Source organism: Hemibagrus wyckioides, linkage group LG06, assembly GCF_019097595.1.
Source record: "Hemibagrus wyckioides isolate EC202008001 linkage group LG06, SWU_Hwy_1.0, whole genome shotgun sequence".
NCBI classification, from domain to species: domain Eukaryota; kingdom Metazoa; phylum Chordata; class Actinopteri; order Siluriformes; family Bagridae; genus Hemibagrus; species Hemibagrus wyckioides.
The window spans coordinates 3199573-3216409 of NC_080715.1; the positions used below are offsets into that span (position 1 = coordinate 3199573).

At 42.0% G+C, this 16837-nt stretch overlaps 1 protein-coding gene and 1 pseudogene across 1 annotated transcript in view; both read right to left on the reverse strand.

Annotated features, from left to right (window-relative positions):
- The window catches only part of LOC131354691 (zinc-binding protein A33-like), a 166155-nt gene that overhangs the window by 75757 nt on the left and 73561 nt on the right, over positions 1 to 16837 (reverse strand). The gene's annotated exons all lie outside the window — the stretch shown is intronic.
- Positions 6241 to 9307, reverse strand: LOC131354695 (zinc-binding protein A33-like; annotated as a pseudogene).

Genomic DNA, 16837 nt, shown 5'->3' on the forward strand with positions numbered 1-16837 from the left:
CTGCAAACACAACTGATCATTTTTGAGTTTGTTCACTAATTAAAGGACACGTTATAAAAAATGTTATGTGGCATTTTAAATCATCAGCATATGAGAATAAAATAGAGAATAAAAATCTAACCTATATATGAAATGATATGAGACACACTGAAATGACTCCCTTTAAATGAGTCTCTCTGAATAACACTTTCTTCAAATGACTCATTTGATTTTATCATACAGATGAGCTGAACACCTTCTATGCTTGCTTCGAGGCTCCAACTAACGATGCTAATGCTAAAGCTAATGCTAATGGCTGCCGACAGGAAGAGAATGCCAACACCGGAAACATGTTCATCATCTCTGAGCATGACGTGAGGAGAGCCTTCAGGAGAGTGAACACCAGGAAAGCAGTAGGACCAGATGGAATCTCAGGTCGAATCCACAGAGCCTGCACTGACCAGCTAGCACCTGTGTTCACAGACATATTCAACCTCTCCTTAACCCAGTCGGTAATCCCCACATGCTTTAAAGAGTCCATCATTGTTCCTGTCCCGAAGAAATCCCTCAACAACTATCGCCCTGTAGCCCTGTAACAATGAGACGGCCTACCTGGAGGAGACTAGGAATCTGGAGAACTGGTGCCAGAGGAACAACCTCCTCTTTAACGTCGACGAGCTGATAGTGGACTTCAGCAAAAAGCAGGAGAGGAGCTACCAGAACCCTGTGATCAACGAGAGCCCAGTGGAGAGAGTGGACAGCTTCAGATACCTCGGTGTTCATATCACGCAGGACCTGTCATGGTCCTGTCACATCAACACAGTGGTGAAAAAGGCCTGGCAGCGTCTCTACCACCTCAGATGCTTGAGAGACTTTAGACTGCCCTCTTAGGTGCTTAGGAACTTTTACTCCTGCACCATAGAGAGCATCCTGATGGGAAACATCGCAACCTGGTTTGGGAACAGCGCAATGCAGGACAGACAAGCTCTTCAGAGGGTGGTGCGATCAGCTGAGCGCATCATCCGTACCAAGCTCCTTGACCTGCACTAATTCTACAACAAGCGGTGCTGGACCAAAGCCAGGAAGATCGTGAAGGACCTCAGCCACCCCAACAATGGACCGTTCTCTCTGTTGAGGTTAGGAAAGCGCTTCCGCTCCCCGAAGGCCAACACAGAGAGACTGAGGAGAAGCTTCTTCCCGCAGGCTATACGGTCTCTCAACCAGAACTCCACATAGAACTGATTTGACTTGCACTATATTGCCAAAAGTATTCGCTCACCTGCCTTGACTTGCATATGAACTTAAGCGACATCCCATTCCTAATCCATAGGGTTCAATATGATGTCGGTCCGCCCTTTGCAGCTATAACACCTTCAACTCTTCTGGGAAGGCTGTCCACAAAGTTTAGGAGTGTGTTCATGGGAATTTTTGACCATTCTTCCAGAAGCGCATTTGTGAGGTCACACACTGATGTTGGACGAGAAGGCCTGGCTCTCAGTCTCCGCTCTAATTCATCCCAAGGGTGTTCTATCGGGTTGAGGTCAGGACTCTGTGCAGGCCAGTCAAGTTCATCCACACCAGACTCTGTCATCCATGTCTTTATGGACCTTGCTTTGTGCACTGGTGCACAGTCATGTTGGAAGAGGAAGGGGCCAGCTCCAAACTGTTCCCACAAAGTTGGGAGCATGGAATTGTCCAAACTGTCTTGGTATGCTGAAGCATTCAGAGTTCCTTTCACTGGAACTAAGAGGCCAAGCCCAGCTCCTGAAAAACAACCCCACACCATAATCCCCCCTCCACCAAACTTTACACTTGGCACAATGCAGTCAGACAAGTACCGTTCTCCTGGCAACCGCCAAACCCAGACTCGTCCATCAGATTGCCAGATGGAGAAGCGCGATTCGTCATTCCAGAGAACACGTCTCCACTGCTCTAGAGTCCAATGGTGGCTTAACACCACTGCATCCAACACTTTGCATTGTACTTTCTGATATATGTCTTCAGGACTTGAAATAATAAGTAGGCCTCAAGGAGTGGCCACCACAGTACAGCAGAATAACAAAATGAAAAACTGGTACCAAGTGGAGAGCGTGCTTTACACCACTGCATCCGACGCTTTGCATTGCACTTGGTGATGTATGGTTTGGATGCAGCTGCTAGGCCATGGAAACCCATTCCATGAAGCTCTCTGCGCACTGTTCTTGAGCTAATCTGAAGGCCACATGAAGTTTGGAGGTCTGTAGTGATTGACTCTGCAGAAAGTTGGCGACCTCTTCGCACTATGCGCCTCAGCATCCGCTGACCCCGCTCCGTCAGTTTACGTGGCCTACCACTTCGTGGCTGAGTTGCTGTCGTTCCCAAACACTTCCACGTTCTTATAATACAGCTGACAGTTGACTGTGGAATATTTAGGAGCGAGGAAATTTCACGACTGGATTTGTTGCACAGGTGGCATCCTATCACAGTTCCACGCTGGAATTCACTGAGCTCCTGAGAGCGACCCATTCTTTCACAAATGTTTGTAAAAACAGTCTGCCTGCCTAGGTGCTTGATTTTATACACCTGTGGCCATGGAAGTGATTGGAACACCTGATTCTGATTATTTGGATGGGTGAGCGAATACTTTTGGCAATATAGTGTATCTATGGTTACTATTATTAAGTTGTATGTAATAGGTGGTGTTTGACGGCAATCTGGGGTACTTATCTAATTATTTTGACAGGCTAACCCCTGTCTGGCACCCGAACTAGTAATGTTTTAGTTAAAATGTTCAATTGGGTGTCGCCACCGTTACAGAAGTGGCGCCCGAACAGGGACTTGAACTAAAAAAAAAAAAAAGTGCATGAACTGAAAGACTTGAACTTGAATTACTGTGTTTACTGAGTTTAATGTGTTTACTGGGTTTAATGTTTAATATGTTTACTGGGTTAAACTGTGTGGTGTTTTGAACCTCTGTGTTGGGGGAAAAACTTTAAACCTCTTGTAAATTTTGAACATATTGTTTACAATCTTATAAATCTTGCCCTGTTGCCCCCAAACAAACCCATACATTCCAGTATTTCTTTTTTGATTTTATTTGCCCAACATTTCATATTGCCCACACATTTACGAACACAATACGAACATGGCCACTACTCCCCTTTCCTCTTCAACTTCTGTGGAAATTGATCTCCCAGACATAGACACTCCTCTTTGGCCACCCGTGCAACAAGGACAATTTCTTCCACCTATTCAGGTTCCCAGCTATCACTCTACACCCACACACGTTGCACCCCACCCCAGGTCCCAAGTGCATTTTTCCACCACAGCTCCAGATGGCAGTCCTTCATGTGAGCCTGACCCGATGCAACTGTGTACCAGTGCATCCGCTGGAGATTCACCTCCCTCCTCACCAATGCAGCATGACCTCCCTGGCTACCTCCCTACTCCAGGAAGGGAAATCCATCAGCTCACCACCCATGTTCAAGGAAACTGGGATCAGTTAATTGACTGCATAAAACAGCAAGAAAAAGCTGTGAAAGAACTTACCTAAGAATCTGTAAAATCCATTTCTTTACATGAGGAAAAGCTTGCAATTCTGGCTGCAAAGGTGGAATACAACCATCAGCAAATCTTGGATATGGTAACTGCATGGAGACGAGATGAGGGAGAAAGCATAGATCAACTGACAAAAGCCCTGAAGGTGATGGTGGCAGAAGAAGTCCAGAGAAGTGAAATTACCTTCATGGTCGAACAGGTTTAGGTGGAAATACAAAAGGATATTCGAGCTACACAAGAATGTGGGAAGATTCATGAAAACCTTTCCAACAAGATTCAGCACTGTAGCACTCAACTAGATGTCATCAGAGACCACCTAAAAGATCTTCATTTGGAAATGAGGAAATATTTCAAAACACATGAAAAGCAAGTGGCAGACCTTTCAAAGACCTCACCAGTATCGGCACCCGGAACCAGTCTTTCATCTGCTCCTTCAGTGACTGCTCCATTGACACTTCCACCGCTTGCTGTCAAAAGTGATCATTTGAAACTAACTTTTCCAACATTTGGAAGACCTTGAGATGATACTGATCCACTGTTATATCTAGCTCGCTGTCAGGACTTTTTGGCCTTACATTCCCTGACTGATGCTGACCTCTTGGCTACCTTCCTCACTGTCCTATATGGCACGGCACGTGATTGGTGGGAAGTTGTTCGATCTTCTGTTACTACCTGGAACGAGTTTGAAACTGCTTTCCTCTCAGCCTTCCTCTCTGAGGACTATGAAGATGAGCTGGCGGAGAGGGTCCGAACTAGAACACAGGCAGAAAAGGAATCAATCAGAGACTTTGCTTTCTCATACAGAGCCCTGTGTAAACGGTGGAAGCCCTCCCTAATGGATAGTAAGCTAGTAAAAGTGATTCTCAAAAACATCAAGCCTTACCTAGCCAGCCAATTTCGTGGCAGAGTAAATACAGTGGATGAGATGGTGAAACTAGGCTTTCAGCTGGAGAAAGATTATGTTCAGCAGTTACACTATGAAGGACGGATGACTCAACCACAGAGCCCTACCGTCAATCGAGCTGTTGAAAGGCCACCAGTCCAGTGCTGGAGATGTAAAGGATAGCATCCACCAGGTAACTGTCCACTCTATTCCTCCCTGCGGTGACCCAGTCATCCAGTCAGCATCCATCTGCAGGAAATAAACGTTCCTTCCAGCCACAGAAGCATGGAGTATCACCATCCAGTAATGCCCTGTCAGTTTCACTTCCTACAAAGTCATCCAATAAGTCTGCCACTAATAAGTTTGTTTCCATACCTCAACAGTTGGTCGTACCCGTTCATATTGGAGATTGGAGAGGAAAAGCTATCTTGGATACGGGAGCAAGTTATACCCTTCTCCATGAGAGTCTCTGGAAGGAACTGGAACCCCCTACCAGCCTTCATCCCTGGAGCCTTGGTCCACTTTATTTGGTGAATGGAGAGGCCGAAGTGCCTTTAGGATGGACAAATGTTCAGATCACACTTCACCACAAAACCTTTCCTACTCATGCTGCCATTCTCACCTCCAAGGCCCTGGTTTATTCTGTTGTCTTAGGCCTGGACTTAAATAAAATAATAATAATAAAATGATTATTATCATTAAATAGAAAATAATCATAGAAAATAATTATAATAATAATAAAATGCAAGCCAAACCAAAGTTTGGGTCTTAGGAGGTTAATAGTCAATGTACAGCAGAAAGTCATACAAGTGTAGAACTGTAGCTGGTTTTTTCCCCAGTTCTTGTTTCTCTCCAGTAGATTATTCTGCAAAAATGAGCAGCATACCAAATTATCTGTTGCATTTTATTTTCCATGTTTAAGTCCTTTAATATTCTCCCTGTGTGACTTGTCTTGTTGTATATGAGACCATAATGGGGTTACTGACAGAAACAATAGCAGGAATAAGAACTTAAAAGTAGCTTAAACCACACTCAGAACGAGACGTAACACACAATCTTTGATGACTGTTGTGTAAGAATGAAACTAAATAAACATAAATCTCTACAATTAGTCTAAATATAAAAACGGCTAATACACAGTCAGACTGTAACAATAATTCTCACTTGTGTTTAACTCTCACTCTTAGACATCTATTTCAACCCAACATCAAGATGCTCCAGTATCTCCACATCACCCAGTTTCTCTCAGTGATCACACCAGTTAATGGATGAATGAGATCAGTAGCTAAGGGAGATACACTCATGAATATTAATGAGTCTCCTCCTGCCATCCTATGGTTTAGAAATTTGTGACAAATCCATCTGATGTTTGTAAAACCACAAAGTGCAGGTGGAGTGAAACGGAGAGCTTGAATTCTCCTCCACTGTACAGTTTCACACATAACACACACAGCCAGCTAAACATTTCACCCAAGATTAACAGCATAGTGCTAACAAGTACAAATACAGTAAAGACATGAGCTTTCAAAGTCTCAGTTTATTTCAAATGATTTAAAATACATCAAAAAAATTAAATCATCTATTTCAGATTTCAGATTCTACATTTAAACAGACTTTTATTATTTTAATTTCCTCCTGTGGTTTATTTGTGTGTTGAAGCCCTGAACTGAAAGCTGTGGAGGAAAAAGTGCTATGTAGTAATTTAATGTCACATTAATTTGATTTAATAACTCTTTATTTCAAACAAAGTAGATCATTTTTTAAACTTAGACATCTAATATGTTAGAATTTCAGGATATATCAAGATTCTACATATAGATTTTAGTGATCAGTGTAAGATATTCTGTCAATATTTCCAGTTTTCACATTATTTTGATTTCATTTCAAGGTGAGCTGAAATAAGGTCACAGCACTTCAATAAACTTTTCACAATGAACTGTTCAGTGCTTCTGTAAAAACAAACTTTCACAAAGAATATGAATCTTTTAATCTGCAATATTTCATGAATGATCTGGAATAAAACTATCAGCTCTAACTGATCTGATTCACTCTTACAGAGCACTGAAGTGGCAGAATCTTTAGAGGAGATTCTTTAGATGCAACATTTAGATATGGCAGTAATTTGTCAGTAAATGTGTGTGTGAAAGTGTGTAAGTGTGTGTTAGTGAGAGGGTCAGAGAATGACAGCTTTCCTCTGTCCCAGTCCAGTTTCACTCTGATCCTCTGGAGTTTCTGTTCTACTGAGAGGAGAGTGTCTGTCTGTGGTGTAGAACCTGCAACATATTACCATCACTATACATGACAAACCATATTCCACTACTGGAGATTATCATCCCCTTCCTCTGAGCAGATTCTGTCATCACACCCACTAACCAGAATGTACAGTCTCCAACTTCAGCATCCCAGCTGTGTCCCTGAGTTAAAGCCCTCAGAGCCCAGAATACATGGATATTTATCAAATCTCTCTGGATTATCAGGAAGTTTCTGTTTCTCATCACTGAGTCTCACACTGGTCAGATCATAAGATACAATGAGTACAGGATGAACAGTGTTGGGGTCCAGAGGTACAGGTGCTGAAAATACACACACACACACACACACACATGATGTAGCTAAGCTAACATTATATTCACATGGAACTAGCTAACATTTGCAGAAACCAAGAATTGATGACTTTACAAAATTAACAGCTTGCCTTATGCAGTTTTCAGAGTGTGTTTAAATTAGAGATGTAACCAATCATTATAACAATTCTAATTCTATGATAACTTTTGTAAACCACTGTAACTCTTCAGTAATGGTTAATAAACATGAACACACACTTACTCAACGAATTAAAAAAAGACTCTTATTGTATTGGACAGTGACCTGCATCTTCTCCCAGACTCTGAACTTCAGGTTGGCCAGATGTTTTGCCACATGGATCAGTGCTCCTGAAAGCTCCTCTGGATGCTGCAGTGTGCACTGGGCTCTGCAAAAACATTCAGGAGTCAGTGTTGTTGTGGCTTTGGATTCAGAAACACAGAGAACCAGAGAGACAGGAACCACATCACTCAACAACAAAGCAAATATCAGTGGATATGATTTACATTTTTACACCACTGAAATGTGACGTTTCTGATGATGGAAAGAAGTTTGACTTTCTCACAGTATAAATACTGACTAAATGATCCTCACTTGTAAGAACAGGACGTCTTCAGCTCTCATCTCCTCTTCTACGGCTCTGATTGTGTCTGAAAGAGATGATGTGTCTCTGCTCAGCTTCTCAATCTTCTCCTTCATCATCTGACTCTTCTGCTCCTCTTCCTCTCTCAGTGCAGTGATCCTGACTGCCTCTTCATCTCGTAGAAACTGGTGAAGCTTCTCAAACTGCTCCTTAATCTGACGCTCTGTGTGTTGGGCCTGAATCTGCAGTGAAGAGGAAATCAAATGAAATAGAACTGATTTTACAATGATGAAGAATAGAATTCTATCAAAACCATGTTATTGATTGTAACCTTTATATGTTCTGCAGCCTGACTCCAGTTCAGTTTACAGTCTTTAAAGATCTTCAGTTTCTCCTGTAGGGTCTTCAGTGCAGTTTTGATCTCCTCCTGAAACAAATCAACACACTGCATCACTGTGTGATCAAAACTGGAACCAGCCTGATGAGAGTAAGAGAAGAGACTTGTTGGCCTGCGTCTGCATTTTATTTAGTGAGTGCTTCGCCTGTGGTGTGGCAGCTTATGGCTGTGTAAGTGTGCAACGCCCTGTGAGTAAAGACGGAGGAGTCAGCGGTTCATGGAGCACTGTTGGGCTAGCAGTACATGAGATGGGTGAATGAATGGCTGCTGGAGTGTACTGTGGGTGCTGTGAAGATGAGAGTGAACACTGATGTGATTCTTCTGCACATGACTACACCAGACTGGATAGCGGTGTTGATGTCCGGTCACACTGTAAGTACAAATGATACGATGATTTGATCGAGAGTAAAGGGATGATGGCTGTGATTTCTAATGCCCAGGACTTTGGACTTTGATTCTCTTTTTATCCTTTCCTGATTCATTGATTGTAATAAAGAATTGTTGTGCTCAAGTTTTTTGTCAGGTGTTGTTTTCCACTGTTCCATCCCCTAACAACGAACCTATTTTAATAGTGAGTTCCTGGGGTCTCAGTTTACACTCTAGGTGGTATAGTCAGTTATAACTAAGATTTTATTAATTTAACTTGGTGTCATCTTCCACTGACAGCATTTGGGAGGTGCCCTTATCTAGAGCAACTTATGTTTATCTCCTTTATGCAAATGAGGGACAAGGGCCTTGCTTAATGGCCCAGCACTAGCAGCATAGTGTCCTGGGATTTGAACTCACAACCTTCCAAGCAGTAGGCCAACACCTTAACCACTAAACTACCACTACATGAATAAACTGATCAAAAACCAAATACAATACTGAAAACATAGATATTGTAAAATAAGCTTCTTACTCATTTTTTGTGTCCCATGATGTCACAGGTACATTTGATTTACCTTACAGTCTGTTACTGCCTCATCAGTGGGGCAGAGGTTGTGGTTGGTGTGTTTTCATGAAGTCTGACACACCAAACACACCGGCTGTTGATCGTCCAGACAGAAGAGTTTGAGTTTCTCACTGTGCAGACTGCAGACTGTTTCAGATCCTGCTGAAGAGCTTTGACTCTCCTGTAAGAAAGTCTCACACAGGTTCTTTCAGGCCAGATTTACAGGAGGATAAAGTACTGTATAGATGACTTCCTCCTACATACAGGACATTCTGTGGGTCCTTTGGCCTCACAAAACTTCTGCAAACACACTTTACACACACTGTGACTGCAGCGCAGAACAACAGGATCCTTGAAGATTTCACAGCACACAGGACAGGAGAAATCCTCCTCTGAAAACTTAGAAGCCATTTTATTTGACTACTATTGTTGTTCTCTCCAGTCCGAACACTCAGAGTTTTACTTTCACTTTGAAAAAAAATTAAATGCCACCTATGCAGGTCCAGTTAGTAATCACTTCCTTTCACAGTTATAAAAATGAGAAAGATTTCTCCATAAACTGAGAATAAACCTAATCTACAACTTGATTTTAAAAAAAATAATAAAACAGATTAATCAATGGCCTTAGCAAAAACGTATTAAGTCAGTGAGAAAACTGTTTTGGAAAACTGACTTTTGGTCTTGTTTGTGATTGGATGTGCCTCCTGTCACTTATTTTATAGACACTATACTTTAGGTTCTATGTGCAGAGCTTCATAAGCATGGGTGAAACCATTCAACTGTCAAACCCACTACACTGTAAATGGTAACACTTGTGCTTCCTTAAAATATATCAGAATACTTTACTTCTAAATCATTATCCTGCTAATTTAGCTAACATTATGTGAGTAATGTCCTTTTTTTACATGAAACAATTATAATACTAAGTTAGTTAAGTAAACTGGATGTGAAACTTTGCGTTCCCAGAGAGAAAAAGCTAATTTAGGTCTGCCCATGTGCAGTAGTGCAGCACAAGTCTCCACTTGCTAGAACTTTCCACTTGGACAGTCTAGAAGCAAAAGCTTCTTTTTATAGGTAAGTTGTATTTTAGATTATGTCTATTCCCTCAAAGGTAAATGCTGAGGAGAAGTCAGCAAGAGTCTAATTAAAAAACCTCAATGACTTCTTGAAGCTCCAAATAGTTAAATCATTGTCAGTGCAGATTTCAGAAGCTGTCATGTGCACAGTTTTATCTTGGATTGTACACCCACTGTGTAAAGAATTAATTGTGTCACCTAATTTTACTGACATGATGGCTGGGATATTCCTGAGCCATCAGCTAATTCTCACTGGAAACAATTATTTGAGTGATGCTAAGACTTGTAAGTGGACATGTACTGACCAGTTTATACCTGCAGCCAGATTGTGCTAATCAAATAATGCTTCATTCATCCGTGAATGTGTAAAATTGCTTGTAAATTCTTGCAAACTTTTGAATTGCTTGCAACCTGTTATTAGCCACAATTAATAGCAACCAGGTTGCTATTGTGTTCTGGCTGCTATTGAACAAATGGTTATTTGGAGCAATAGCCATGGTAGGAGTTCCATGGTATTCAGTATGGGGTTCAATCAGTACACCTATGGTCGTAAAGTCACAGTTCAATGCAAACACAAACCCTTAGAAAACAAAAGATGATGCTGCATATTGAAAAATATGATCTGGAGGTAATACCAGGAAGAAACATGTTTTTAGCAGACACGTTGAGCAGAGTCTGTCTTCCAGTGTTCATTTGATGGTTCTGTAACAGCTGAAATAGAGACAGTGGACATGATACAACACCTACAATTTCGACAGATAGGCTACATATGATTTGCTCTGCAACAGAACATGACTAAACATTACAGACTCTTATCAAAACAATATGCCAAGGATGGCCAAAAGACAGAACAAAGAGCCCTAGCGAATCAGTTCATACTTCTCATTCCAGGATGAGTTGAGCCATCAAGATGGAATCGTGTTCAAAGGAGAACGTCATTATACCTGATGAACTGAGGAGAGAGATCACACAGTAATTAAACTCTTCTCATTTAGGTGTAGAAGAATTTTTGAACAGGGCCAGAGAATGTTACTGCATAGGCATGAACAACCACATCAAGACTTATGTGACCAAGACTGACATCTGCAGATCAGTAGACAGCAAACAACAAACAAAAAACTCTACATCCATATGATATGACAAGCAGACCTTGAGCAAAGGTGAGCACATATTTTTCATTTCATGGCAAGGACTACCTCATTACAGTAGACTATTATTCTAGTTTTTGGGAAATACTGTTAATACTGTTTTGGGGACTATTTAGCAGATACAAAGTCTACCACAGTGATAAAGAAACTGAAAGCTCATTTTGCATGCAAGGTATTCCCCAATCAATTGCCTGGGGTGGCTCAACTTGGACAAATTAGGAGCAAGAACCGGACCAGTGGAGGCGGAGTCTGATGTATATAAGCAACACTCAGAGAAGCTGCAATCTCTTCTTTTTTTGTCTTTGTTTCCTGAGGTGGGGCTTCTTTTGTTCTCATTTGATGATAATGGTTGTTATCTTAATGGTTGTTCTTTCCTTGAAGAATTTCAGTCAGGTTTTAGGCCCCATCATAGTACAGAAACTGCACTAGTTAAAATCACTAATGACTTGCTTTTAGCTTCGGACCAAGGCTGCATCTCGATCTTAGTCCTGCTTGATCTTAGTGGTGCATTCGACATTATAGATCATAATATTCTCATTGATCGCTTACAAAATCACATAGGTATGCAGGGACAGGCATTAAAATGGTTTAGATCCTACCTGTCTGATTGATACCACTTTGTAGATTTAAATGGAGAACTGTCCAGTATAGTGCCAGTGAAATACGGGGTCCCACAAGGGTCAGTTTTAGGACCTCTGCTTTTCTCGGTATACATGCTTCCATTGGGTAACATCATTAGAAGGCATGGGATTAGTTTCCATTGTTATGCCGATGATACCCAGTTATATATTTCATCAAAACCAGATGAAATATCTAATTTGTCTAGACTAACTGAGTGTGTTAAAGATATTAGAGATTGGATGACCGATAATTTTCTATTATTAAATTCTGTTAAGACAGTGAAAGACCTGGACGTAATATTAGACAGCAACTTATCCTTTGAAAATCATATATCCAATATCACAAAACAGCTTTCTTCCATCTTAAAAATATTGCCAAGCTTAGGAACATTTTATCTGTATCTGATGCAGAAAAACTAGTCATGCATTCATGACCTCCAGACTGGACTATTGTAATTCATTACTAGGTGGTTATCCTGCATCATCAATAAACAAGCTACAGTTAGTCCAGAATGCAGCCGCCAGAGTTCTTACCAGATCAAGAAAATTAGATCATATAACCCCAATATTATCATCCCTGCACTGGCTACCTGTGAAGTTTAGAATTGACTATAAATTAGCTCTACTTACATACAAGGCTCTAATTGGTTTAGCTCACACCTATCTCTCCAATCTTCTAACACGTTACAGTCCACCATGCTCTTTAAGATCGCAAAATTCCAGACTTCTGGTAGTTCCCAGAATATCAAAGTCCACAAAAGGGGGTAGAGCGTTTTCATATTTAGCTCCAAAACTTTGGAATAATTCTTCCTGACAGTGTTCGGGGCTCAGACACAGTCTCCCAGGATAAATGTAGACTAAAGACTTATCTCTTCAGCCTGGCATACATCTAACACATCCCATAACCTTGTGCCCAAGTACATCTGATTAAATGCACATTCATCTAGTACTGCTAATATTATGAACAGCAGCTATGCTAATGCTGTTCCATTGTTTCCCTTCTTCTACCCATCCCGAGGCATACAGAGACTGTGCCTGCTCCAGTGGCATCCGGAGATGGACCAGCTCCAGCCGGGTTCTGCTTTGTGAGGATTGGGATATTCAAGCAGCGCCATGGACAACAACCTCCTTATTGATTTACATAACACTATACACATGCTGTATCTACATCACACAATTGTCACCCAAATGAGGATGGGTTTCCTTTTGAGTCTGGTTCCTCTCAAGGTTTCTTCCTCTTACCATCTAAGGGAGTTTTTCCTTGCCACAGTCGCCTCAGTCACCCAGGCTTGCTCACTTGGGATAACATCTAGGACTGTTTGTCTGTTTATATGTTTGTTGTTTTCTTATGTCGTTTCTCATGTAAAGCTGCTTTGAGACAATGCTCTTTGTTAAAAGCGCTATACAAAAATAAATTGAATTGAATTGAATTGAATACATTGTTATGGGGTCTCTATTTACCTTATCGTTGTGGTATGATTCTGGAATAAATGTGTTCATCCTGCTGGCTTAGAGTTTGCTAATTTGCTAACATTGTTAATTATCTCTGTTGAGGTTATAATGAAAGCTTAGTTGGATTCATGTGCGGTGCAATAATGCAAAATGTGAGACAAAGGCAGAGTTGGCAGAAGACACATGCAGATGGTCAGAAAAAGCCAAACAGTCCATGTAGCAAACAAATCCAAATTGTCAAAATACAAACAGCGAAAATTCAAAGAACAGAAAACAGGTCATACACAATGGCAAAACAATTGCTTTAATTCAATGCTTGTTACACAGCGAGAAAACTGGCAATACTTTGCGTGGAAAAGCTGAGGTAAGCGTGTTAAATAAAAGAAGATCTGGAAGTGAAAACCTCAGAGTCTCAGAGCTCAGAAAAGGGTTCCCTCTGCTGGATAGGAGGGGGAAATGTGAAACAGTTCGTAACAGATCCCCCTACCATAAACCCCTCCAGGTGTTGTTCTTCTTCTGGGTCAGTCCCAATGTCTAGGAGCATGGCGATCAGGGTGAACTTAGTGAAACTCTGTGATCAGGGATGGATCTAGAATATCATCAGTTAATCAGTTGATAAAAGAATGGACCAGGTAAGCAGGGGCTCCATTGACCTCTGTAGGTGGTAGTGGTGTCACTTGTGGCAGTGTCAGTGTCTGCTTGTTTGAGGAAAATGGCATGGAAGGAGTATTGCAGGTTGTTCTAGGTGGTATGTCACGGGATTGATCTTTTGAAGAATCTTGAATGGCCTGGGGCTCAGTTTGCAGTACAGGAGTTTAAGGCATAGATTTTTGGTGGACAGCTAATCCATCTGTTCATTTGATATTGAGAGTGTGGTCGTCTCCCCTTATTGGCTTGAATGTGCTGGGTACAAATGGCTTGTTAGAGGTGTACATGGGCTCTCCCACACCTCCTGGCTCCAGTGAAACCAGTCATCCACTGTCGGTACATCTGAGGGCTCTCCTGACCATGGGAACATAGGGGTCTGGTATCCAAGCATAAACTGAAATAGTGTGAGACCGTAGGAGGTGTGAGTAAGCTAGTTTTGTGCACACTGAGTCCAGTGGAGGAACTCACTTCAATGCTGTTGTTTGCTACAGCAGGTGGTGCAAAGGTAGCAATCCAACTCCTGGTTTACCCATTGTGGTTGTTTCCATGGCTGTGAGAAGCTTCCTCAGAGGGACAAGCTTGCAGGCTTTGAAAACTCAATCCACCTCCATGAGGGATTTTGGTGACGAAGTCCATCGCAATGTGTGGCCATGGGCTTTGGGGTAGAGGGAGGGGTTCAAAGAGGCCTCAACACATGTAGAGCAGGCGTTAACACACGTTTTAACATCCATAGCTAGGGAGGGCCACCAGAATGCATTGCAGAAGAGCTGTGTATATCTGTCGATACCTGGATGTCCTGCACTCTAAGCATTGTGGACCTATTTGATGGTTTGTTGTTGAAGGGTGGTAGGCACGTATAGTCACACTGGGGGACATTCATCCTGGTCTTGTTGTGCTTGGCAGATTTCCTCCATGATGTCCCAACGTATGGGTGATAATGATATTGGTGGCGAGAAAGAGCATTGGCCTTGCTGGTCTTTGACCCTGGACAATAAGTAATGATGAAGTTGAACCTTGTGAAAAACAGGGCCAGTCTTGCTTGAATCGGATTTAGCTGCTTGGCGGCCTTAATGTACAGGTTCTTATGGTCAGTGAGAACCTAAAAAGTTTGCTGAGCCCCCTCTAACCAGTGTCCATTCCTCCAGGGTTTCTCTTAATGGAAAGTAGTTCTTGCCTCTGCTGGGGTTAGTTTGCAGGTGAAGAATGCACACAGATACACCTGTTTTTCTGGGTCCTCATGGTAAAGTGATAAAGGCCATCTGGGTGAAAGATGGGTATAGTAGTGAAACATAGCTTGAGTTTCTCAAAAGCTGACTGTGCTTCTTCAGTCCAGTTTAATTTCTTGGGGTTCTCTTGAAGCAGGACTGTGAGTGGGTTTGCTATGATGCTGTAATCCTTGATCAACCATCTGTAAAAGTTAGCAAAGCCAAGGAAATGTTGCAGATCCTTGATACTGGAGCAGGTGGGCCATTTGGTCATGGCACTGACCTTGCAAGAGTCCATTTCCACTCCCCTGTTATTGATGATGTATCTCTGTAAGGTTATGATGTGCTGATGAAATGCACACTCAGCTTTCACAAAGTAGCAAACATTTCAACTCCAGTCAGGCATGTGAGATGTGGGAGTCTTTAGAGTAAATGAGGATGTTATCAATGTACATGATCAAGATTAAGGTGGTCTATGAAGATCTTATTCACGAATGACTGAATGACCCCATGAGACACATGAGACACCTCTTTAGTTTGATGAATGCAGTCTGACACTCCTCACTACAGAAGAACAGTCGACTTGCCCATATTACCTTTTCCCACTAGAGTGTGCAGAGGCTTTGCCAGCTATGTGAACAAACTGGTGATAGTAACTCATAAATCCCAACAGCTGTCTCACCTCCCTCACATTCGATGGTGAAGGCCACACCTCCAAGCACTGAACCTTGCCCTTGTTCACCTGAACTTCCTTTAATGAAATTATGTGTCCCATGAACTGGACCTCTGGCCTCAGGAGGAAACATTTACTCAAAGTCAAAGTCAAAAGTCAAAGAAGCTTTATTGTCACTTCAACCATATATAGCTGATGCAGTACACAGTGAAGTGAAACAACGTTCCTCCTAGACCAGAGGTGCTACACATAACAAAGACAAAGTACATTGACGCAGACAAACATAGAGCTAAACATAGAGCTAAACATAGAGATAAAACTAAAGTATACTTAAGGTGCAAGAAAACTAGACATACAACAGAAGTGCACAGGATGACAAGACAGGACAGTGCAGACAAACAACATATAGACCGACTCTGTGTAAAAGAATAGCGTTGACAGTGAGTGCAAATTTTAAAGTAAACATGTAAACAGGATCAATATAAAGTGGAAGTGTAATGTAAAGTGACATATGCGTGCAAACAGGACAATTTTTGTGTGTCTATACGTGTGTGTCCGTGTCCAGCACAGTATAGATCTCTGTTGAAAGCAGTTCTCAGTTGTATGTGTGTGTCTGTTTCCAGCACAGGTCAGTTCTCGTTGGGAGCACAGTTCTCAGTTTTTGTGCATGTGTGTGTGTTGTGTGTGTCTGTGTCCAGCACAGTTCAGTTTCTCTGTTGAGATCAGATCTTGGTTGTATGTGTGTGTGTGTGTGCATGTGACCGCGTCCAGCTCAGTTCAGTTCTCTGTTGAGATACCTGATTGCTTGAGGGAAGAAGCTGTTCAACAGTCTGGTTGTGCAGGTCTGAATGCTTTGGTAAATCTTTCCGGATGGCAGAAAGTTCAAGAGTGTGTGTGAGGGGTGTGTAGGATCATCCACAATGCTGTTAGCTTTGCGGATGCAGCATGTGGAGTAAATGTCTGTAATAGAGGGAAGAGAGACTCAGATGATCTTCTCAGCTGTCCTCACTATCCGCTGAAGGGTCCTGCGATCCGAGACGGTGCAAATCCCAAACCAGGCAGTGATGCAGCTGCTCAGGATGCTCTCGATGGTCCCTCTGTAGAAGGATGGGAGGTGGG